This window comes from Lepeophtheirus salmonis, chromosome 13 (genome assembly GCF_016086655.4).
Source record: "Lepeophtheirus salmonis chromosome 13, UVic_Lsal_1.4, whole genome shotgun sequence".
Taxonomy (NCBI): Eukaryota; Metazoa; Arthropoda; class Copepoda; order Siphonostomatoida; family Caligidae; genus Lepeophtheirus; species Lepeophtheirus salmonis.
Window position 1 is genome coordinate 26,800,180 of NC_052143.2, and position 25,394 is coordinate 26,825,573.

Consider the following 25,394-nt stretch of genomic DNA (forward strand, 5'->3'; position numbering starts at 1 on the left):
AAATGATAATTTGTTTAGAAAAAATAACCAGAGGCTGAGGTTTGTCCTCTATTGAGTTCCCATTCTATTTGTTATTACTATTGCAGTTAACTTTATAGAACATTTTGAAAAATATTAAGGGTTCCTCAGTGCTGTGGACTCAGACTCGTGTACTTGCAGATTTTCTATTTTTCATAGGACTCCGACTCGTCTAAATTTAGTGCAAGTCCCGAGTCTTTCCTTCTTTTTTTTTATTATCAATAGAAAAATATTTAATGATAAATTGATAAAAGTTTATTAATGCTTCCGTCAGTAAGGCTCCAAATAATCCATTTTTATTTACGATTTATTTATGTTGGGAAACTTAACGGTAGTTGCATAGGTGCATAGATGTGTAGGCCACTGAAAGTATATTATCCCATCGTTGCTCTGAAATATTATTAATAAAAAAAATAAGGCTCTCGTCATTCTGGTGTCTGACAAACGCTAATGACTTTTGGAAAGTATTTTCTTGTAGGTGTTGGAGTAGATCCTTCGATGGTGTTCCATGACTTGTAGAAGACATTGAAGTTGTGACTCGTCATTTTTTATTAATCCACTATATTCTGTGATGAGCACCACTCCTCTTTCAGCATGATCATTGCATAAGTGGAGTGAAGCAACTTTTTCTGATGCTTCCATGTTTTCTTCTCTATTATTCCAAAGTGATGGGTCAACTTCTAAAAAAACTATCAAAAAAACTTCCTCAACTTTTTTAGACTTCTTCGTGGCAAATTCGTTTGCTAAATGAAGGCATTGGAAGTGTGGTTGAAGATAACTAAAAACAAGAAGATGGTGATGACGAAGACTTTACTATGAGTATGGTCCCAACAGTACACCGCATATGCCATTCATACACTCCAGTTTGTAGTGAAAGATGGATTAAAGCAAGGGAAAATTTATATCATTCTGAATCAGGCACGGCAACTTGTCAAAAAATATGATGAACTCCAACGTTTTGCCTGTCATTCGAAAAAATACAAATAAAATACCAATCTTATATTGTGTGACGAAATCGATTGTTCGTCGTTCCAGTCAATGAGTCTTTTTTATTATTCCCTTTACAAAAACTATTGGAGTTGTTACGAAATCTGACAAGAAACTCTGACTCTAATGCTAGACTTTTCTTAATTTACATTAATATCCAAATCATTTGATAACCCAATATTATTAAAGGAACTATCGAGTGCAGGTGATTGGCACAAGATTTTTATTCCAACCAAGAAAGGTGGATTTTATTTTGTTAATACTTTTGGGGCGAATGTTAAGTCTTCTACTTTCTTTCAAGCCATAATTAACGTAAGTAAAAATGATACATACCCTCTTTTAGTGATAGGAGATCTCAATTTGGATTTAGATAAAAACAGGTGAACAATATCCCAACTTGCATATAATGTCGAAACTAATTTACGAACTCAATTTGAGGGATATTATTCGTATTTTAAGTCCAGAAGATAATGTGTCTTGGAGATTAGGTCGAAAAACTTCTCAAATTGATTTGGGACTGGTTTCCTCCTCTATACTTACTCAAACATAAAAAGGCTTTTATCGTCCTTGTTGTGTGTCTGAACATAAGTGGATTCAAATTGACATGCAATATCAAAGCCATTATAAACGATTTAGAACCCAAAGATGGGTAAATAAGGATAAAAAATACATTAAAAATTTACGTACAAATCTAAATAATAGGGTTAACTCTGCTAGTAAAGCAAAAAAGCTTGCTAATAACCTATGGTATAATGTTCAGTCGACGACTTATAATTTTATTGGAAAGAAAAGGAAGGAGGATATTTCCTTTGATAAAGATATAGAGAATATGCTAAACCATAATTCGATGTTTTAAGAACCATTACTTCTGATAAAATAAACTTATTTCAACTATCAGAAATAGCAGAGTTAGAATTTACGGAAAAAATTGAGAACGATAATTGTAATTGGAAAAAAACTTCATCCAAAAGACCATAATCCTACTTCTGTGATTAAGGAAATTATTTCTGATGTACACATAATCACAGAACAACGGGCAATATTAAAAAAATACACACATATATGGAAATTTTTGGCTTACTTCCAAAATCATTGTCAAAAGGTTGAATAGTTTTGATTCCTAAGAAAGGGAGATGGGACTAATTTTAATAATTGGAGACTAATAACTGTTCTCAATGAAGGATACAGACTCCTTTAGGGAGTTATAGCAGCAAAAATAGAGCCTATTCTGAACAAGAGGCTTGATATGGAGCAGAAAAGGTTCCTAAAGGGAAGGAAGATAACAGATATATCAAGAAATATACAAACTGCTATTGAGACTGTGTAAAATAAGGAGAGTTTTGCTGCTATCATTGCAGTGGACTTCAATAAGGCTTTTGATACTATTTCTCATGTCCATATTCTAAAGAAGATTAAGAAACTTCTCCCTCAAATTATTTTAGACATGAGCTGATATCAGAATGTTATCGGATCTGACATTTTACAAATGAATAAATTTACCCATATCTCTGAAAAAATTGGCTAGAATTTTTTAAAAATATTTAATTTATAAATTTCTGATACAACCATTTGATTCCGGTTTGACAATGTTCTCAAGATGACCAGTGAAAAAAAAGAGAGCATTTTTTAAGGACAATCTTGTCAAGCTTTGATTATGAATAAATTTATTCTAGATTTTTCGCCTAGTTTAATGAGCAGGAAGGAAAAATTTGTGTTGCACCCTTTTAAAGAAATACATGAGTCATAACAAATGCATTCAGTCATTCATCTTATTGTGAGTACTACGAAAATTAAGCATTTCTTGGCTAAAAAAAGTTGAACATCAATTTATTTTCCATTTCCTCTTTTTTTGTGATTGTATCATAGAAACTTCGATATTTGTTCCAAAATTTTATAAAAAATTTCTCCAGTAACGATACGAAGTAGGTATTGGATATTTTGACAGCTATATCAGCCTACGTCTAACGTTTGTATTATGTAGTATTGTTCGGGATACGGGTACTAACTACCGTGATATGTAGAAATAAAAAGAACCTAAAATGAACACGTTAATCCTGACAGTTTTAAGAATGTTTGAGGGGAGAGCTGCTTCACTGTACTAGATCTTGTACAATCAGCCATAGGAGGAAGAAAATAAAGACAAATCCCACTCTGTGTATTACATTTAGGCTGTAATTACTCTGATATTGATCGTCTACTCTACTCCTAGTCCAGCCATGACGTACAATTATAACGAGCCAAGAAAACCTCAATGTTACTCGCAGTCTTTCATGACTGAGAGTACCAATTCCTACTGTGTAATTAAATGTTCGCTCTTCAAGAATGAAACAATAATGATTTCAGCTTTGGACAATAAAAAAGCATGTTCAGATTGCCACGTGGAAAAAGGCGCTCCCGATTTCTAAGATATATTTTATACAACTCGAAGTATATTTAAGTTAGATACGTAGATACGACACAAAAAATGTTCGATTTTTTTAAAATAACAAGCTATTTCGCTTTTATTAACTCTCTAAAAGAGACTCGAATCCGTAATTATAGCTCATAATTCCATTGATAAAAAATGATGATAATATCTATAATAAAGATTGAATTTCTTTGCGTAGCATTATTTTATGTTCTTTGAAGTTGTGTTGCTGTTATACTATAAAAAATTTCCATTATTATCATAAGTAATATGTAGAGAGTTTGCAAGTCCCATGAGTTAAAATAATAATATAGCGTTTATATGTTATAACTTAATTTATTTATTTTATTCGAACGATATATATATGTGTATATTCTGTTACAACTATAGAAAACTAAGAGTGACATGAATATTTTTCACAATCTAATTATAAAGTTGAGGAGCTACATGATTGTTTTAAAAATATGTATTTATAAAAATAACTTAATTTAACGAAATTATATCAGATGTTCATTGAATGTCTCTGTCAAAAGATGAAATTTTGAATTATTAACTTTTATTTTTACCAATTATTTTTTATAAAAGGATATACAAGATATGATTGATTATATTAATCTTTGTGTCTACTTTTCAGGTAGGTGCATTTATATGTGTACACATTGGAATTGGAACACTGTGAATATTGAAGAAAGTTTGTATGTACAGTTGTATAAAATATTAACTAACGCGTAAGATATTTTTTTTTCTATTTGGCAATCTGTAGAGTGTTTTACATTTGAAAAGCTTATCACTATTCATTAATTATTTAAAGAAGGCCATCTAAGTATAAATTAATCACTAGTGTTTATTAATTAATGACAGAGAGTAACTCTAAGGATTTGTTGGTAATTATAAGTGTAATCCCTTGTTGAACTCGAAGTAGGATTATTGAGGATCGACATTGGAGTGATTCAGGACTACAGGGTTGATCTTATATACTAGGTACACATTTACTATTTTCAATCCAAAATGACATTGGTGCAAAATCTCGGAGGTGGACAAGAAGACATCTTATCTCTGAACATAGCAAGCTGAAACTGTTGGAAAGAGAATAAGAATATTCTAAATTTTTCTCAAGCCTAACAAAAATTTGGACAAAGTTTTGCTCTTTTGCGATAAAAAAAATTTCAACGTTGATGCCACCGTGATTATATAACAGCTGCTACGCCACAACCGAACATCCAGATAATGTCTCAGCTTCAGAGAGCCATGTCTTCAGAACAAAATAATCCAGTGGCCAACAGAGCCAAAGTCTGTCCTTCCATTTATGTGGAGAGGAATGAGCAGATCAATGCAAAGACTTACATCGAACTTAAAGATAGGAAAGTGCTACCTTTGGACAGAAAAAGTTCGGAAACAATTTTGTTTTTACTCAAGACGGAGTTCCGTGTCATCGCGCCGCTAAGACCAAGGCCTTCTTGAGAGACAAGATACTCCTCACAGGAGCGTCCAATCACTAGAGGCTTCAATCAAAAAGAGTGTACCAAGCTCGAGTCTATCTACAGAGTAAATAACTGTAAGGGATTTAGACCTCGTATTGAGGCAATTATTAGAGTTGAGGCCATACATAATGAATAAAAAAACATTCTAGAACTATCTTCAGATAATTTTTAAATTTTAATTAAAAAAAATAATATGTGTACCAATAGATGAGATCAACCCTCTATATAGCCTTGCTAAATTGGGTGTTTATTTCCTTCCTCTCACGCTGCTTGCAGCTGATCTAATTAAACGTCATGACAACTAAGTTGCTCTCCTTCCAAAAAATTATTCAAATTATCAAGTATGTGATAATTGTCTTAATTATCGTGCACGTAAATCGAAAGGAAAAATATATGTCGGCAACTTTGATAGACGACATAACTGATGATAGGGATCATTATAAAAACTTAATTTATCATCTCTTGCTAATACGTTTGAATTTTTAAAATAAGGAGAAATAACTAATAAGATCACCAATATTCTACAAGTTACTACCATATACTTTTTTAAACGTATGCCCACAAAGATTTCAATCATTTTCACATCCTAAATATGTAATTTTTAGGTTTTATTTTATTTTTAAATACCAAACAGTAATATTTTTTATAACTATAAAAAATATCTATTTCTATGTATTAATTGTCTCAATCCTGAAAGCGTAAAAAGTATTACTTGGTAAGAGCAAAATATGAATGCTCTTATTTATTAATCCTCTCTATTTTTGAAAATTATATCGGATCAGCGAGCATGATAGTTTATAGTTATTTCTGTCAGCAGACATGTCGTCTCTAAAAGTTAAAAAGAGTATTTTTCGACATTCCCTTAGGCGTGAGTTTTATCCTCACCGCAATTTGGACAATAGTCTCATTCCTAGAGATCACCATAAATAATAATAATATGATATGGAAGATTTTTGTAGTTACTACCTAAAAAGTTTTTGTTTTTTTTATTTCAAAAGAATTTATCTAAATTTTTTCATCCTTGAAGGTATAAAATCTATCTATAAAGTAAAAACTAGTGTGTTTGCTGGTGATAAAGGGAGACTAACAATGAGGGCTTGCTCAGAAATTATAACTTTAAGTGTAAGTCCTTATAGTTTTGTGTCGAATTATGAATTTCGACGCGCATGTAAAGTAATGGCTGGCAACCTTCTAACTAAGTCTAAAGCTAGTAGGTTTAGAGATGACGTGGGGGGTAACAAGTGTGAATCGTGCAGTGATAGAGTTAAAATTTTTGACCATATTCAACAGTCATGTGTTAGGACGCATGGCATTTGTCGGATGTTAAGACACGATAAATTAGTTTATTATCTTAAGCATTACCAGGGTAATTTCTGAGCCTATTTTTGTGGTTGATGGAGTACTAATGAAACCAGACATGATAGTAACTGAAGGAGGGAAGACCTCCTTGGTTATTGACCTAATTATAACGGGAGAAAGAACTAATATGCTCGACGAATATAATGCGATAGTATAGAAATGAAAAGCTCAGCAAACTAATTACGGATGAATATAGAGCACTGATTCCAAAATTCTTAAGCATGGAATTGTCTATAATTAGTCAGGTGCACTATTTGAAAAATCATTCTCAGTGCTAAAGGAGCTAAGTATTAACAAAAGGGAGTAAGCTTCCATTGATCATAAAGTGTTCTATGGACTATGATTCATATAAGATAAGGTCAGGGGAAAGATCAAGACCAGATCATATAGTTTAGGTACAGTTTATAAATACATACATCTTATTGTAAACTCACTATTGTATTGATATGCTATAAAGTATTAACTTCGATGGGAGGGACCCGCCTTATAAAGAGAATATAGAAATATAGACATTTAGCGAGTTTACAGCCTTCAAAATAAGTGAACTAAATTAAAATCAAAGCCCTACCTTCCGAATCCATGGACGCTGGTTATAACAAAGTACCTGAACACGGAACTATTAATCACGTTATAAGCATTACTACTGATGAATCCTCGTCATATTAGCTATCAAGCGTCTATGTAATCTTCTTGGTCGTGTGACGTAAGCATATTGAAGAAGAGAAAAGGAGAATAGGTTAAATATCACAGTGGTGCGTAAATTAATAAATGGCGGCAATCGTTCCTAGTGTTAGCTTAAGGAGGGGAAGTGAAAGAAAAAAGTGTGTGTGTGTAGATGTCCTTCATACGTTCCCACACCGTTGAACCTAGGGGGCTGAAATTTTGCATGGGTCCCTCTTTTGAGCTTGGACGTGCTAAGACGGGGTTGTCGATTTTTGGGGGAGGTCATATATAAGGGGGGCTTATGCTATGCCCAAAACACAAAAACCGTTTTTTGCAGCTCATGGAGACTAGATAGGGATTTGAGTTATTTATCAAAAAGAGATTGGCGTTTCAAACAACAACTATACGAATAACTATGTTTTCTAAATTTTTCAAAATCAAAAAAGATAAGGCAAAAAAAAATCGGTGAAAATTGCAATTTCGTTTATTTCAGGTGCAAAAAAATGAACTTCCAATGGAATATGGGATTATTAAATAGTATAAAGTTTGTAGAAATTTGTCTGGAGATTGGTTTGCATATAAATTTGCCAAATAAAAAAGATGTTTAACTGAAATATCTGTCATTTTCTGAATAATTTTTCATTTTTTCTCTCTTTTTCCTCCCCTTTTTTTATCAAACGTCAATTTTCAATATTTTTTAAAAGAAATGCCACAAAACGATACATTTTGGACATAAAATTTGAGACTCTAATTGTTCAATCAATTATTTTCAATTTTCGGAACATTTTGTTACATAATTTTTGCAATATTTGCAAAAATGAACCAGTTATCGAGGGTTATTTTTTCGACAACATTATTCTTCATAACTTTTTTTTTTTGCAAGTAACGAAAAAATATTGGTAGGTTTGTGTTTCTTTTACAATTTCAATAAATGCTATTAACTATTTGTTTGCAAAATTATTGTAAAAAAAGTTTCTTTGCAAATTTACTTCACGAATTTCAATTTGGGAATTTTTTGAAGTAAATAAAAATGGACTTCTCATCTAGACAATTTTTTGGATGCATATATGTTGGTATGTTATTTGAAGTTTAAAAGACACATTTTTTTTATTCATAATAATAATACTAAGGTTTACAAGAGGCAATAATAAGAGTTTTTTTTTTTTTTTTTTCGGGGGGAAGGGGAGATGGAAGTTGCTATGATGAGACGTTGTTAATTACCTTACTTAACCGGATTGATATAGTCTGAAGAATCCAAGAGAAATAGAATTAGAGTTATCAGGATCTTTTTCGACAACAACGAAACATTCATATTATAATTATTAATATGTAGAAGTATTTTCTGAATATTTTTTTAATTTTCTTAATTAATTTGACCATTTTCAATGTGATTTCCCTATTTAAAGTTGTAAATACTGGTGCTAATAATGAAATACTGTTAAATGCCCCACCCAAAAATTATACATATACTACGTTGATTTTATTTTATTGAGCTTGTTCATAATTAGCAAATATTAATTTGTATTTATTAATGTATAAGGTTAGTACTTTATGAATAAATAATTTGGAGGTAGGAATTTCGAGATGAGTATTCTCTGAAGTTTCAGCTCTAAAATAAGTCGTTTTTCAATTACTTAAGTTTAGCCCCTTGGCATAAGACCAAACATAGTCCCAAATGGTAACTAGAATACAAGGTATGTCAATTACGCATATTTGGACTGATATGTGTCTTCCACCATGCGTTTTCCTTTGTTGATGGAGTGTGACGTATTATTAGTCAATATACTATTAAATTCATTGATTGAATTCACGCATAATTATGAAGTAATAATTAAGAATAAAATGCTTTTAAGTTTTTAAAACTAAATATACCTTAAAAATAAAATATTATAGAGAGAAATTTAGAAATATTTAGAAAACATAAAAAAAATACATAAATTACTTCAAAACTTGCAATAAAAGTAAAGTAGAATAGGATAAAAATTTCATATTTAATTACTTTAAAAGTTAACAGACAAAATGTGTCATCTTTCTTATTTTCCTAACTAATTTATTTTTTGCACGGCTCTTATTTAATTTATTAATATATTTTAGTCGAATAAATTTTCGAGTATGTATACATTTTTTATAACTTCAGGAGGTTCATTAGGGTATTTACTTATTTATTTTTTATCAGTCAATCCATAACAAATGGTTTAGTATCGACATAGTCGCTGTGGAATTGATTAAATTCGTATTCAATTTTCTTTGAAAAGTTTATTAATTCTTTAGATGGTTGAATCTTGCTAAAGTGTGTAGCCATGGACTAGGCGGAACATTAAGATAAGATTCCTATTATTGGGGAATTTGGGGAGGATATTTTTTGCCACATACCCTACAACGTATATAAATCCCTCTTCCTCACAGTTGATTTTGTTGGGAATACTTGCAAAATATCCTGCATTGTTGTTTATCTTCATCTTCACTACTTGATTTTGGGTCCTTGTGTTCTTCTTGTTCTTTAAAAAAAATAATTGTAAAAATTAAAATCTTCAATGTTTTTGAACGTTTCCTCTGTTATAGATTCATGATTTTCTCTTAAATCTTTTTCATCCATCATAATCCCTTTGACTGGTTGAATCATGGAATGAGAGTAATCGTCATTTTGAAAATTAAGTGGAGTATTTTCAACAATCATCTTTTCAGAGCCACTGATTACAATAATACGAAATCGATCTATTGATGCTACATCATTAGGAAGAGAGTTACTTCGACCAATATGTAATTGTGGAAAAAAAAGTTTTCAAGGCAATCCTAATTTAGGTGAGATGTCTATACATAAGAAAGCTAAATTTTATTTTTTTAAATCTTCATATAATGCCATCATCGACTTTGTTGAAATAATAATGCCTTTTTAGTAAGGCTTTAAGATAGATGATTTGGATAGGTTAATTTCATTATTGGTCTTCTTTTAAATTTGTTTCATTTTTCCTATCACATTTATCATTGAAAGAATAATTCCACTTTGCTCCTCCAAATTAACCCCATAATCACATCCAAAACTTATATTGAGAACTGTTCATGACATCAAACTATTTATCTACAAGTTCGATAAAATCAGTAAATTTCTGTTTAGATTGATACTCCTCATTTAAAAGTCGAATGGCATTAGCTTTTGTATGATTAAATAAGTCAGCGACTAACCAAATTTCAAACTACATTTAAATGATCAGAACTTAATTGATGGCATATTCGAAGCTCCTCATTATTGTTATCTAATAGTTTTCTAATTGTCTTGATTAAATTGAGAGTTCCATCCTCTAATTAAAAACCCTGATCAATGAAATGAATTCTGAGTAACTTCAGTATTGAGGAACAACTGCAAACGCATATATACGTTTGTCCTTGTTGAATGGATTAGAAAAATATATTTTATTAGTAGATAATCCTAATTCTATCCAAAGGCGTACATTTTAGGGTCTTATATCAGAAACCATTCCAATAATATGCATCCCATTAATTTTTAAATCTAAAATAATATTGAAAAGTTACTGGACAATCAGAGTCGGCCTTACCAATCCTGAAATGAATACAAACGGAATTCGAGACATATAATAAGAGTAATATTATTTATCTGCGAAAATAAAATATTATATCGAAATAGTATCAATATATAAATTTTAAAAGTAATTTATTACTAATTACTATTACTGTGGTTTTATGCACCACAGTATATAATCAAATATTATTTTGTCTTCTAGAGAAAGACTTCTCTAAAAATAAGAAAATGCTCTGTTTTGTGTTTCATGTGTAGAAATTATAATTGTAAATAATGATTTTTTCATTCTTTTTTGTAACAGTTTATTAATTATTCTATATTTAACAAATAAAAACACTATTTTCTATTTTAAAACATATTTCTTTAATCACATTTTTTCATATTTCATACAAAAATTAAATAGTAATTTGTATCTTAAATTGACTTAAACACAACCAGGTAAAATTAATGTATAACATTGTTAGATAATGTATATATTTAAAAAAAGAAAGCTATTTCAATAAATGAGACAAATAAACACTGTTTGTGTTTTTAAGTTTTTTTAAATTTTAATAAATGCTCAATCTAGATTCTAACTCTATAAAAGACTATTTTCAAAATAGATGTTTGAGTTAGGTAAAATATTACTTGTCCGTTTAAAATAACTTTGTTTATATTTCTGAATTACTTTTCTTTTTGTTTCAAAATGCTATCCTGGACTGAGCATAATAATAACTCAGTCTCTTGTAAATATATTTGTTATATTGTTTATCATCTCTATAACAAATTAATTGATTTTTAACAAGCTCTCGTATCTAATTAATTATATTGATATACAGTCAATCCTGGATATAAGATATTCGGATATTGTAAAAATACCATTATAGTCAACTTTTTCTCGGTTTCTACAACATACAATACTTTGCATAAAGTTAACTTTTTATTTTTTTTTATTTTTTTATTCAACTTCATAGCAATTCATGAGTCTGATGGAAAAAGTTGGATTGAAGTCTTTTTGTTTTTTTATAAGTACAAATAGTTGAGATGACCTTAAAAAAATTGTACTTTTCTTTTTTAATTCATTTCACATTGCTTTTCAATCAACAAGGATACCTTTCATAAGTTCCCTGAAAAAAAAAAAACTAATAATTATAGAAAAAAGAAAATAAAAAAATACTGAATATGTGAAATAAATATTACATCAAATAATAAAATCTGCATAGTACCCCCCGCCGATACTTGAAGAAACTACTAAAAGCCCCCCACAATCTGACAATTGTACTCCAAATGTTGGGGGTGTTTTTGGGTACGTTCAGGTCCAAAATGGAATCCAACTCATCCATGATACTAGAAGAAACTACTAAGAGTCCCTTATAACCCCGGAAATCGTATCTCGAATGTAGGGGGTGTTTTAGGGTACCACCAGGCCCCCCTCCCAACATAAAAAAGAACATTTAATTAGAATATAAAACCCTGAGTCCTATAAGCAGAGTTACGTCACAAGATTTCAGCGCCCCCTTGTGACATATAAAAAGACCCAAAAAGAACTTAATACAATAAATAAATACTAATAAAATAATTTTATTTACTTTGATTATTATGAAAAAATCGAATAATTACTTTTATAATAATTTCTTTAACTGACTAAATTTCCCATACACATTCTTCGTCTTCTGAAAGTAGAAGAAGCTATTCTATTTTCTTTGATAATCGCAGATTGCATTAGTAAATGTATGTGTGTTCAATTGTCAATGTTCTTGAGTCCAGTGAGACAGGATCAAAGGTGTTAATTCGGTGTGGAATGGCTTGATAAAAAAAAAGAAACCGAAAATCAAAGGGAGGACACATTCTCAATAATAGAGCTCCATACTGAGTACATCTTCCTGCAATGATGACCCAATATTTTCACAACTTCAAACATTTTTGATGGACCCATACAGATCGGTTCAGCAAATTAAAAACCAATCCTTTGGAATAAACTTCTTTTGATTTTAATTGTCCAAAAATCACCAAAGCCGTTCTAACCACGAGAAATTCAGGGCCTTCCCATTCTTTCTGTGAGTGTAGATCTAAAACCCCATCGATTTGTTGGAGCATTAATCATCATCCTTGAAACGTTAGCTCTTTCATGTCCCCATACTAAATTTTCCCTTAATTTATATATGCTCTCACATATAATCTTTGAAAAAGGCACACATCTCAGAAGATGGATTTTTTTTTTTTGGAGGATATTGATATCCCAGGCCTTCAATTTTTCATATTTAGTGAGTAGGGTATTACTGAAAAATCTGAGACTTTTCTGTATAGAATGTAAACTTTTTAACTCATTATTTCTCTCAGCATCCAGACTTCAGTTAGGAACTTCAATCTCTAGAAGTGAGAAAGACTTATCAAAACGTAACTTGCTAAGACCATCACACGTTTTAACATCACATTTGGATAAGATCCTAGTCTTCTCGATATAATTGTAAGTATAATTAAGTTTTTATCTGGAATAAGCCGTTTTGTTTATACAAATTTGACTAATTTATTTATTTTGTGCAAAGATTTATAAAATTCATGAGAAGCAAAATACTTTAATATATATTAATAATTTGTTTCAGGTATTTATGTACATATACTGATACATATTAATCATTGAAGCTCTACTGTATTGCGTCATAATTTTAAAAATGTTATGTGGAAATGTACAAACTAATTTCTATTGCAATTTTTTTTAATAAGTTTTTCTCTGTATTTATTTAGCTAATACAATAAAAAGGGATTACTTAAACAAAGGGTAGTTGTATCTAATATTTTAATTTTATTCACATGAGGGGCTTTACTGTCTACAAAATGGTGGATAAAAATTTATACATATATAATTGTTTTTGTATTAATGACAATATTAGAATAAACAATTATTTACAAAGCAAAACTTCTGTTGCATACAAAGGATTAGATTAAAATTACTTTAACCCTTCGTTTGTGAGCATCCTTTATTTAAGTAGTTAGAAACGTTAGCCCAAAAATCAAATGAGCTGAGTTTTATTATCTTCTGTATATATATAAAAGATAGATTGTGTGTGTGTGTGTATATGTCCTTTATACGTTCCCACACCTTTGAACCTAGGAGGCTGAAATTTTGCATTGGTCACTCTTTTGATCTGAGACAGGCTAAGACGGGGGTGTCGATTTTTGGGGAGGTCATATAAGGGTGACTTATGCTATACTCAAAACCCGAAAACCATTTTTGCAGCTCCAGGAGACTAGATAGGGGGTTGAGTTATTTATCCAAAAGTGATTGGCGTTTCGAAAGCAACTATACGAAAACTACGTTTTCTAAATGTATTCAAAAGGAAAAAAAAGTAATGTCTAAAAAAGAAATCGGTGAAAATTGCAACTTCGTTTATTTCAAGAGCAAAAAAGTGAACTTTCAATGGAATTTGTAGAAATTTGTGTGGAGATTCGTTTGCATATAAATTCGCCAAATAAAAATTGATGTTTAACTGAAATATCTATCATTTTTCGAATACTTTTTGCATTTTTATCTCTTTTTTTTTTCCTTTTTTCATCAAACGTCAATTTTCAGTTTTTTTACGAAGAAATGACACAAGACTTGCAAAAAAATGCGGACGTAACAAAATCACGGGATGGTTTTCAATTTCCAGAACATTTTATTTCATAATTTTCTTCACGAATTTCGATTTGGGAATTTTTTGAAAAAAAAAAATGGACTTCTTATCTAGACAATTTTTTAGATGACTATATATGTTGGTATGTTATTTGAAGTTTATAACAAATTATTTTTTTAATATTCATAGTAATACTACTAAGAGCCAATTTATAAGAGTACTTTTTTTTTTGGGGGGGAAGTAGCGATGATGAGGTTTCGTAGATTACCTTACTTAACCGGATTGATATATGTATATTTTGTGTTGTTTTTTGTAGAAAAATATTTTGGCAACAATTTAATACCCGCTCCCTGTAGTGTGAAGAATCCAAGAGAATTAGAATTTGAAGGATCTTTTTCGACACAAAGCATTCATATAATAATTATTTGTATATAGAAGTATTTTCCGAATATTTTTTAATTTTCTCAATTAATTTGACCATTTTCAATGGGATTCCCCTCTCCCTCCTTAGCCCGAGTACTGCCAGGTAATCCTTAGCTAGTGTGATTTATGTACCAACTCAAAATTACACCTTTTTAACTTGTATTATTCTTTAAATTATTTCATTTATATTCCTGTAAGTATCTTGCTAAAAGTTCAAAGCATGGAGGCAATTAATTTTCTGTAAGATTAATTTCAAAAAATTTGGTGGACAATTAGGGGGGTGAAATTTTGTACAAATCTGAATTCTGAAATATATAGGATTTGGGACTGTTATCTTTCAGAGTCGTTTTTTACCCTTAAAACTATCTCCAAATTAAAAGAACGATAAATAAAAGATATGTAAAAGTGTTTTTATTATTAAAAAATACTTTTGTTGATTCTGTATCTTGTTTTGAACTCAATATATTTCCATTTTTAAGCTGAAAAATATTGAAAAACGACACTCTTCTTTAGATCCTTTTAACTTATTCATAATACATAGTGATGAAAAATATCATAGCTTATTTAATAGAAAAATATTTAATTTTAAATTTAAAAAAAAAAAAAAAGATCTATTTATAAAATATCAATTTCCAAAGAATTTTGTTCCATTTTGTAGTGATCCCATTTTTTATGGGGGTGTACTAGCAAATAGTACACATCAATCATTTTTCACGATTTCAATGCTAATTTATGACGTCATGCTCGTAAAAGGAAGATTGAAGGAATCGAAGGAAGATCACTTGTTTATCCATCTCAAGGGATGTTCGAATTCGGATTCCGAATTCTACGGGGGCGACTGCAGTAAAAATTGTTAAAAATTATCTGTTGATAACATTATTTAAATGTTGATACAGTCAAATCTGGATAATTTTCTAAAATTTTCAAAAATTCAGATATTATAAAATACGCTTATAGTCAACATTCTCTCAGATACGAATATTTTAACACTTAAAATACTTCGTATACAAGAAACATGAAGTAAAATATCAGCATAAAGTCAACTTTTTCTTCTTTTTTTTTATATTAGCTTCAAAAGAATTTATGAGTCTGATGGAAAAAATTAAACGAAGAGCTACCATTAGGAGCAAATCGTAAACTCTCACCTAATTTTTAAATTCATTTGACATTGATGTCTAATCAAATGTAAATACAGGGAATGAGTATTCCCTTGAAAAACACTAATAATAACAGTAAAAAGTAAAAAAAAAAATAATGGACATATGAAATTAATATTAATATGATTATATTATTTACATAAGTATCTAGGGTAAATATTAGGGTTTTTATATACTTTGTATAAAAGAAATAGTCTAATTTTTATCGGAAAAATAGTAGTGTCCTTTATCATAATTCGACTGAAAATCTATAAATTTTAAAGATTTATATCGTTCTTTTATTATGCAAATTTTAATTAATTCATTCAAAAGTAAATAAAATAGTCTACTTTACACTCTTTATAGAATAACTTAATACATTTTATAGACTTCATCATTGTAGTTTTCTATCTTACTAAAAGTAGAATATTTGTCAAATAAAATAAAGACTGGGATATAAAAATCAATCATTGATTGAATAATTTAAAGAATACAAAGCATTTATTTTTTTCATACTTTTTAATATTACCATAATCGAAAAAATGAAGTTATTATTATTGCATGAATTACACTATTGTTGTTCTTCTAATAATAAGATAGAAAAGATAGACAGCAGTAGGTCAAAAAAGAAAAAAGAAAAAAAAAGGGTGCATATTCTATGTATATGTAGAGAGTATATAAGTAATTTTCCAAAACGGTGACCAGCAATTTACTATTTAGACCACCTCAGTATGTTTTTTTATTCTTTTTTTGATGATTGTATGTCAAGTCAAATGACATGATCATGAATAAAACTAACCAAGGGTTATAGAACTAGAAAAATTTACACCCAATAATTAGGGATTTTTATATACTTTGTATTAAAAAAAGTCCATATATAGTCTAATTTTTATCGGAAAAATAGCAGTGTTATCTATTATAATTTGAATGCCCTTAAATACAGACTAGACTTGCTTTTTGACCTCCTTCAAGCCACTAATCGGTTGGCTTGTCGTCGTAGAGTAAATATTAAAATTACTGATAATATATTTAGTTGAAAAAAGGAGAGAATCGATACTGTTTGACAAAAGTGTAAGAGAGATCATAGAGAAGGGCTCTGTATTTCATAGATTTTTTGCAGTTGATACTCTTAATGCGTAAAGAATATTTGATATTGTAGATCAAGAGATGGAGAGAAAACATAAGAAAGAGTATAAGTTCAATATTCAAACAAGAATCCTGCATTTAAAAAATGTAAATCCCAAAACTTTTGTTAAGAAGATCGTTTTGGAAAATAAGCCCTTAGACAAAACTAGTGATATATTGGACTATTTCTACTCAGAACAGAATACAGAATTACAGAATATTCTTGTAGGCCAACAATGAAATTTTCCTAGAAAATGGAAATCATACGACACGACTCCTGTGTTCACATAAAAAACTATTTTTCTTTGTGTCAAAAATAGTTTTAAAAGTAATAAAGCACCGGGACCTGATGGTTAGGGAATTTTTTAAATCCTCCTCTCGGATATTTTTATTCCATTTCTTTTTAAGTTGGGAGTTTCGATTGAAAAGTATGAAAAATTACCTCTTTCAATAACCAAGGACTGTAGAAAAACGTTTACTCTCTATACTCTCTTTTGTGAATTATCGCAGTGTTGGAATTCTAAAAAAAATATTGCCTTAAAAGTAAAGGGACTGGATGACCAAGAACCAAAATTCAAAGAAGCACTTGTTTTGTGTGTACTTTCGAAACGAAAAAGGATATTCAGGAAATACGAAGGAGTTGGAATTAGTATTGTTGATTTCCAAAGGTCTTATTACCATCAAAATTATAAGCCCTTGGCTGCTGAGAACATAAGAGCTGTTATCCTCTCAGCTATTGCAAGATATGCTGCCTTTCCTTTGATGATCTCTCGATCTGGAAGAAAATATGTTACAGAGTTTATTAGGTATTAGCCAGTTGATGTCGGCAAAATATTTTGACTCTTTGAAGACTATAATAAGGTCTTAAAAAACTATTAAAAATAAATAATGTTGCTATGGAGACTGTTTGTACGTTAAATGGTGAATTACTTATTATTTTATATTCTTATTTGCTCTTGTTTCAGGTCTTGTTATATGCTTGTATGTGTATTCTGAATTATGTATGTTGACGCATTTTATTTACTTGTTTTTGCTTTGTGATATGTGTATAACGATAAGGTAAGTTTAGTAAGAGAGGGATAATTATAAACTAAAAACTTTATTTATGATATTTTTTTACATGATAAAATGAAAAGCTCATTAAATAAATAAAAAATCATAAAACCGTTATAAAAACTTGGAAAGTCATATTTTTTAGACAAATTAATTTTAAAAACTGAACCGTAAGGAGAAAAAAAAATTAAAGCACTCTATAGTTTTGAATCAAGATGACCTTCTGACAAACTCTGATGTTAATAAAACGTGACCCGGAGTTTCAATAGACCTGAAACTCTATTATTCTTATTTAGTAGGTGAAAATAAGATACAAGTCAAAAATTAACAAATTCTTGACAAGAAGTTGAAGATTCATATTCTAATTGGTATGGAACACCCTGTATATCAATAAATATTTTTTTTAAACTGTAGAAGTAGCTCCATCGTTAGTTGTAGAGGACTTTACTGGATGGGATGAGGGTGGTTCCATAAGTACACTATCCAACAAAGTAAACATATAAATTAGGGGAGGGGGGAATTTTTTGAAACATAATCTTCTTTTAGCTAAAAATTATGGAATCTTTGATTTTTTTCAAAGAATTTAAAAATTATTCACGTCAATGGTTTTTGTTCGAGGGTGACCAGATGTGAAACCCATCTTGGAGACAGCTTTCTTATATCCAAATTTTCAGATAATATGCTATATACTGCACTTTTTAAAATACCTACAATGTCTGCTAGCACGTGCACTTTCAATTAACGATACCCCAGCAACATTTTTTTTTTCTTCGCAATTTCTGGAGTCGTCATCTCATTTAATCGACCACTGCAATACTTGTCTTACCACCTCTTACGGCCAAAAATGAAATTATGACTTGATGAGCTTAAGCTCAGTCAAAATTTCATTTTTATACACGAAAAGCAGACATACTCACAGTAAAATCCGGTTCAGCTTTTAGATTGGTTGGGCTAAGGGCTTTCGAATAAAAATTTTGTACTACGTAACGATGAAATTTTCCTTTATTTTCTTAAATTTACTGACAACGTCCACTGTTGATGGCAACCATGCAAATAATAAAAAAAGGTAGCCCTTCAAACTTAAAATATATGCCTTGTAGGTTGTGTGGTTTTTAATAAAGATATTTTTTTTAAATACCTACTGCCATCTCTTAGTTAGGCCCGGTACTTCAGGATCCACCTTCATAATTCTTAATTTTTAAAAACAACAACTTGGTTAATATTATGTAAATAAAATTATATATTGAAATTAGATTATGAGCAAGTTTCCATTAAGCTAATTTTGGATATATATTTAAAATTCCACGAAAATTCTTACAAAAAATAATTAAATAAACTCAAATTATGATTTGTCTAACCTCAAAAATAATACCTTCAAATTAATATTTTTAAGTGCTCAATTATAAATAAGTTAAAAATATAAGAATGTACATTAGGATGTCAAATTGAATTAAAAGTAATTTTTTCCATCTTCATAACAACATACATAATAGTGTTGAGTTTCGGTCTGAAACCCCTAGGCCATCCCCAGAAATTTCTGAATTTTAATGGACTTTCTATGACATGTGTCATAGAAAACACTTCTGTCAGAAGCAGTCTGAAAGAAAACTTGATCTTTATCGGTCCCAAAGACAAATTCGGTCTGGATTGGTAAAAAAAAAAACAGCAAAAAAAGGAAAGGATTGTTATGATTTAAAATTCTATATATATTATTGTGACTTACATCATGTGTGTTTTAAAATGGTTAATATTGGCACGATAACGTCATAACTAACAAAAAGAGGAGAAAATCAGTACATAGATTGAGACTGAGAAAATCAGCACATATATTGAGCACGAAAAAATCGGCCAACCATTTGGAAACGATAAATTTTGGTCTTTTGTCTGGATCAGAATATCGGTCCAAATCGATATAGAAAAATCCCTTCAGACCGAGCCAGAAAAAAGACTTGGACCGAGTATCACCACGACCCATATATATATATTTTTTTTTTGCATAACGATAAGTGATTAGTGTTGGATCCCTTTAAGTCTTTTTATTATCGATTTTATCTTTTTTCATTATTCAACAGCTCTAAGGACTGATATCTTGGTCTTTAAGTCCTATTGTCCTAGCTATCTTTATAGCTATTCTTTACTCATACCTAGAATTGAATAATATAAAAACGAAGAAAATAATAAATGATTGCGAGAACGTATAGTAATAAGCTCTAGCCACAAACCTCCTACTTTAAATTCAGCTATCTTGTGTCTTGAAAGTGGTTATGTTGAAAAGTGGAAAGAACATAGTTAGTAACTACGTCTTTTTAGTTGCTGTAGTTATTATAAAAGATCGATAAGAACTGGTCCTAACACTGGAAAAAGTTTTTTAGTACCGAACTGATAGGAATGCATAAAATATATATATATATGTACAAATAAAAGAAACAGAAAAAATATGGTCACTCTAACAATTTGAAGAATTTGTGGTAAGAGAGCACCTTAGGTGCATTTTATTAAATTAGTTGTGAGCAACTATGAGTGGGGAAAAACATAAATCCTATTTTGCATATAACAACGACATGAAAGCTGGAACTTTTCAACTCTACTTCGTTTCAACTAATCCTCAGTGTTACTGTTCGTCTTTTTTTTGAGCACTTGATACTTAGATATTCTGTCTTCTAGAATTAAATAATAATGACAACAGCTTTGGGAAAAAAGTCTGTTAAGATTACAAACTAGAAAAAGACACTTCTACTTTCTAGGATATTTTTATAAAATTTCAACGTAAATAACTTCTATTTTTTTAACGTATTTGATCTCAGCTACACAAAATATTAAAAGATATTAATTTAGAACTAGAATACCTTATGCACAGATTATACTTTAGGATATCCAAAATATTTCTGCATAAATTCCTGTATGAATTTATACATTCATCATCAATCTTTTGATTAAAAAATAAAAGTATTTGACAAAAAAAAGACGAATATGTATTTTTTTAAATAGAGACTAAAAATCTTTGAACCCAAATATTGTGTAGTCCACAAATTAAGAGACAGCTGGATGTACATTAGTAGATTATTAGTACATTATTATCTATCAAAAATTTAATGAAATAATGGTATTGCTATGCATATTAAAAAAAGTAGTGATTTTTTGGGAACAGACGAATATGTTATACATACATTAAACAGAAACCATTGAAGACTAACTTTTTTATTACACGAAATAAACCCATTACTTTTGCTTTTTTGTCTTGTTTAAGTCAAAATACTTTTTTCTTAATAAAAAAAAATTGTTTATATACTCACGAGTATTGTTGTGTAAGTAGATTGTGTAAGAGTAAATACTCTATTAAAGTAAGATCAAATACTTTAATCTACTTTTCTTGTTAGCAATTTTTTTCTTTTTATCAAGCGTATATAATTGTTGTCAAACAATTTATATATATATATACATAAGGGGAGGATTTTAAATTCACAAAAGTTTAAACTCTTATTAAGGTATATTGGCCCAGTAAGGAAGTAGGGTCTGGAATCCCATCTGTTAATGTAGAGGTCCTGTGGAGGACTTTTGATTTAAAATGGCTCCAAAAGTTAGAAAGAAGTGCGGATACATGGATTTTAAGTCTGAGAAGTCAGTACAACGAGGAAGTTGGGAGCCCCATTCAAATGAGAGACTTTATGGGTCCCAGAGAACTGCTAGAAGTGACCAGGGGCTTGGGATATTTCTGATATCTTATGTTGGACTGGTGGGAAAGAACCATAGTTCCCCTCTTACGGAAATTGGGCAGGGAATTTTACTTCTGAATTTTTTGTTGAGACAGGATCTACAACAATGGGAGAAAATCATTTTTTGTGTGGTAGTTGTCTCATTATAAATTTAAGCCTCCATTTCAAGACGAGATGGGACAGATGGAAGGATAGAAAAACATTCATCTATCCATCCACTACATTAGTTTTTTACTTTGGATAATTTCTAAAAAACAATAAGGGACACATCGTAAATGGCAAAATCTCATAAGTTGGACAGTGGTGCATCAACTTTTAGAGGGGATCCTAGACTCTTACAGGGATCCCAAAACAGTAGTGAGGAACCCTTTTACTTCTTATGAACAAAAGTGGTTCCGATATCAAATGGCTACATCCTCACCCAACACTAATAAATCAGCAGTGGATAATAAATACTATACTTTCTAGACCTTGGCAATTGAAAATTCGGTAAACCTCTTCTTCCTATGTCCGTCGGAGTGGCAATTAATCAAGTGTGGAGAGATAGAAAAGAAAAAATGGAATTGCAGAATCACGAATGGTGATTTGCTTGTGCAAATATATACATACCCAGAAATATTCAAAATAAAGTCAATCATGAACGCAGACAGGACTAATAAAAACGAAATACTTGACGGGATAGAGAAGATAGTCAATAGATCAATTTCAATAATGAACAGTTTGGATATGAATGAGAAACTATTTAAATATATGTATGTAAAGAATTAGAGTATTTAAATGAATATATTGAACTTCTTTTTCTTTTTTCGTCATAGTTTTTATAAATAGTGATTCTATAAGCATTTTTATTAGATGAAGTATGGTTGGATGGTTAAAGTATTGGTTTTAATTTATTAAAAAAAAAATCACAAAACTATTTCATCAATTAACAAATCCTTTGCTTTAACATTAGGGGTCTATAGTGAAGTAAATCACTTAAACCAAACACCTTCAGCTTTAACCATAGCCTCCCAACTGGCCTTAAATATGCTGCAGGCCTTGTTGATGGACTTCTGGTCTATATTGCCCACTGTCTCGAAAATAGAAGCCCGAAGGAGTCAACAGTGTTATGCTTATTGGACTCACTCTTCAAGAGTAAACATAGTACAATATACATAGTAGTCTAAAGGTTATCTGAACCGACGAGCTAAGTTACCACATTTCCTTTTTCCAAAAAAATAAAACTATTTTAAATACCAATTTTTCCGGAATATATCTGTTTCCAACTACCCAATTAGGACAAACTGTACCAATTTAAGGCACTAGCAAAATATCAGGTCTTTTAATATCAATTTAAGCTCTATAAAATAATTATCTATGGATTTATTTGCGTAAGGCACGGATGCAAACAATAATGGCCTCAAAGTGTCCGTATTAAACTTGTTCTGGATTTAAAATCCTCACACTTTATATATGATACAATATTTCGTGAGGGTGGAGGGAGCTTCAGAACCTTTTTTTGGAGGGGAGTTGAGGCCCTCGCCCCACTCAAAAGGGGCAGCGACGCCACTGTTTCACTGTCAGTATTCTGTGAAAATTTTTCTCAGCATGGGCCATTTTAATCAACTGTCAAACTACCTTACGGAAAATAAATGCTTTTTAAGTTTGTTCATGTCCTATAATCTTATTATCTCCAACTGTTGGAAAAATTATTTACTTCCAGGATTTTCAATCTTTCAATCACTGCATAGCCCATAGATGTATTTTTTTTAAAGGAATAATTTAATTTTGGCCATATATTTGGGTCTAGGATTTTTCATTTAAACTTATTTTTTGAGAAGAAAATTTCTAATGATTTTTGAATGAAGTTTATCTAGATGACCTTCTTTTAGAAAATAATTTTTTGTTGACTTCAACAATTTCACAGAGAATTGGTTGGGAATCGTTGCTTCATTTCATATTAAGGATAAGTAACTTTTATATATTTTTCATTTTAATATCACATTCTTTCAAAAAATAAATAACAGCATTTTTGAATCCATTTCTATAATAAATTACACTAAATATTGATTCATTTTTATCTCTGTTATATCTTTTATCGTTACAAAATAACTTAACAAAACGATAAATAGAATCAAATATACATAATTTCTGATGATATTTTTCCATTGAAATTATCAAGAAAGAAATGTTAAATAGTTATATAGTAACATATCTATAAAAATATAAATATTGATAAATTACCTGTACCTTAAAGTATTATTATCTTAAATTTTTTCAAAGAATTGTCTTTTGAGATTATTGATTTCTAAATAGCATACATAATATAATTTAAAATATGTTTTTCCTTAAATAGAGTTTTTTTGTCGAGCCTCTTAATGCTGATTTTTTTTCTTATCAATGTGATTTTTGATGACACTTTTTCCGCTATATTTTGTGTTAAGTAGTTATTTTATTTTTGGAAAATCTACTAAAATTTGAATATATACTTATTGACTTTACAAACACCTGATAAATTGAAATGATTATACTCTCTTTTGAACAACTAATCATAATATGTGATATGATTTTTATATTTTATTATATTCGTGGCTCTATTTGTTGATTCTAAAGTTGTTTTTTCTTAAATAAAGTCAATTAATATCTTGCGTTAGAATAATGAGGAACGTGCATTTGCCCTCGATATAGCCACCAAATGATTTGAGAGAATTTTATAAAATTCAAATAATTGTAATTTATTGATGCGGTTTATAAATATCAGTTAATTGCTTCAACTTTAATTTTACGAAAAACATTTTTTTGAAATCATTTAAATTATTTGACATTTGAGAAATTTCAACACAAAATGTTTGAACGCAAAAAACTCCAGGGATAATGATGCTGAAGATCTAAAATTAGCGTTTTTCAAGAATTCTAAATTGGTACAGTTTGTCCAAATCAAATAATTGAAACCAGTTTTTTTTTTTTCAGAAACCCCAAAGTTTTTAAGACCTTTCAAAATCGCTAACAACTGAATTACTTAATCAAGTAATCATCCTTAAGATTAATCCTTAATCCATCAAGCCTGTTAATGAATGTACAAAGAGCAACGAACAAATTAAAAAATCCCCGGTATCAAAATAACAATGTTTGGTTAATTCAGAATATGAACAATGGACAATCTGATATAAATTTTAAAAACTGAATAAAACAAAACTTTAAATCTGTACTAAAATAATGAATCAAAAATAAAACTTCTTTGATTTATACAATATGTTTAATTGTACTTTGAAAAAAGTAAATTGTGTTGCTACACCCTAATATTATGCCAGAATATATTTATGTGCGGCTTTTAATGATGATTCTATACGTGCTTTTAAGTCGAATGAAGAGCAAAATTTAAAATTTTGTTTTTGTGTTCTACAAAATGATTTATGTTTTTTGATATCAAAAATTCCGACTCCTTTTAAAAACGAAGAAAAAGAGTAAATGAAAAAGCCTTTACTATAAATTGTAGAAAAATATCCTTAATATATGTAAATAAAAGCTTTCACCATTTTTTATCTTGTTATAAACTTGAGAAAGTAAGTTAGTAAAATTTATCAGGAATATGAACCTTTTCTTTTAACTCAAATAATTTTAGAATTCAATGATTATAATCTGGTTTTGAACAAAAATATACAGATGCAGTACTGCGAATTGTAAACGAATTATCTTAAGCTCAACTGTATAAATAATTGAAAAAAGTAAAAGATGGAAGATAAGGAGACTTTATATATTTATTGAATTTCGTATAAACAATTAAATCTCAAATTGGAAAGATTTGGCCACCAACATAGCCTCAATTTTAGGCCTAAAGACCTTGCAGGTCTTTTTTACGTATTTCTCCGACATATCAGCTCTCTCCTTCTTCACTGCAGCCTTTAGGGCTTCCACATCT

The 25,394-nt window shown here is 29.7% G+C and overlaps 2 protein-coding genes across 3 annotated transcripts in view; one reads left to right on the forward strand and one right to left on the reverse strand.

The window, feature by feature from the left end:
• Positions 1-6,930, reverse strand: part of LOC121128572 (ligand of Numb protein X 2) — a 197,664-nt gene extending 190,734 nt beyond the window's left edge. The window contains exon 1 of one of the 2 annotated variants that reach the window (XM_071892937.1): positions 6,821-6,930. The gene's annotated coding sequence lies outside the window, so the exon portion shown is untranslated. The remainder of the gene's footprint in view (positions 1-6,820) is intronic. The other variant, XM_071892933.1, reaches the window with a different exon arrangement.
• LOC121128168 (uncharacterized) overlaps positions 1-25,394 on the forward strand; it is a 152,136-nt gene that overhangs the window by 31,584 nt on the left and 95,158 nt on the right. The gene's annotated exons all lie outside the window — the stretch shown is intronic.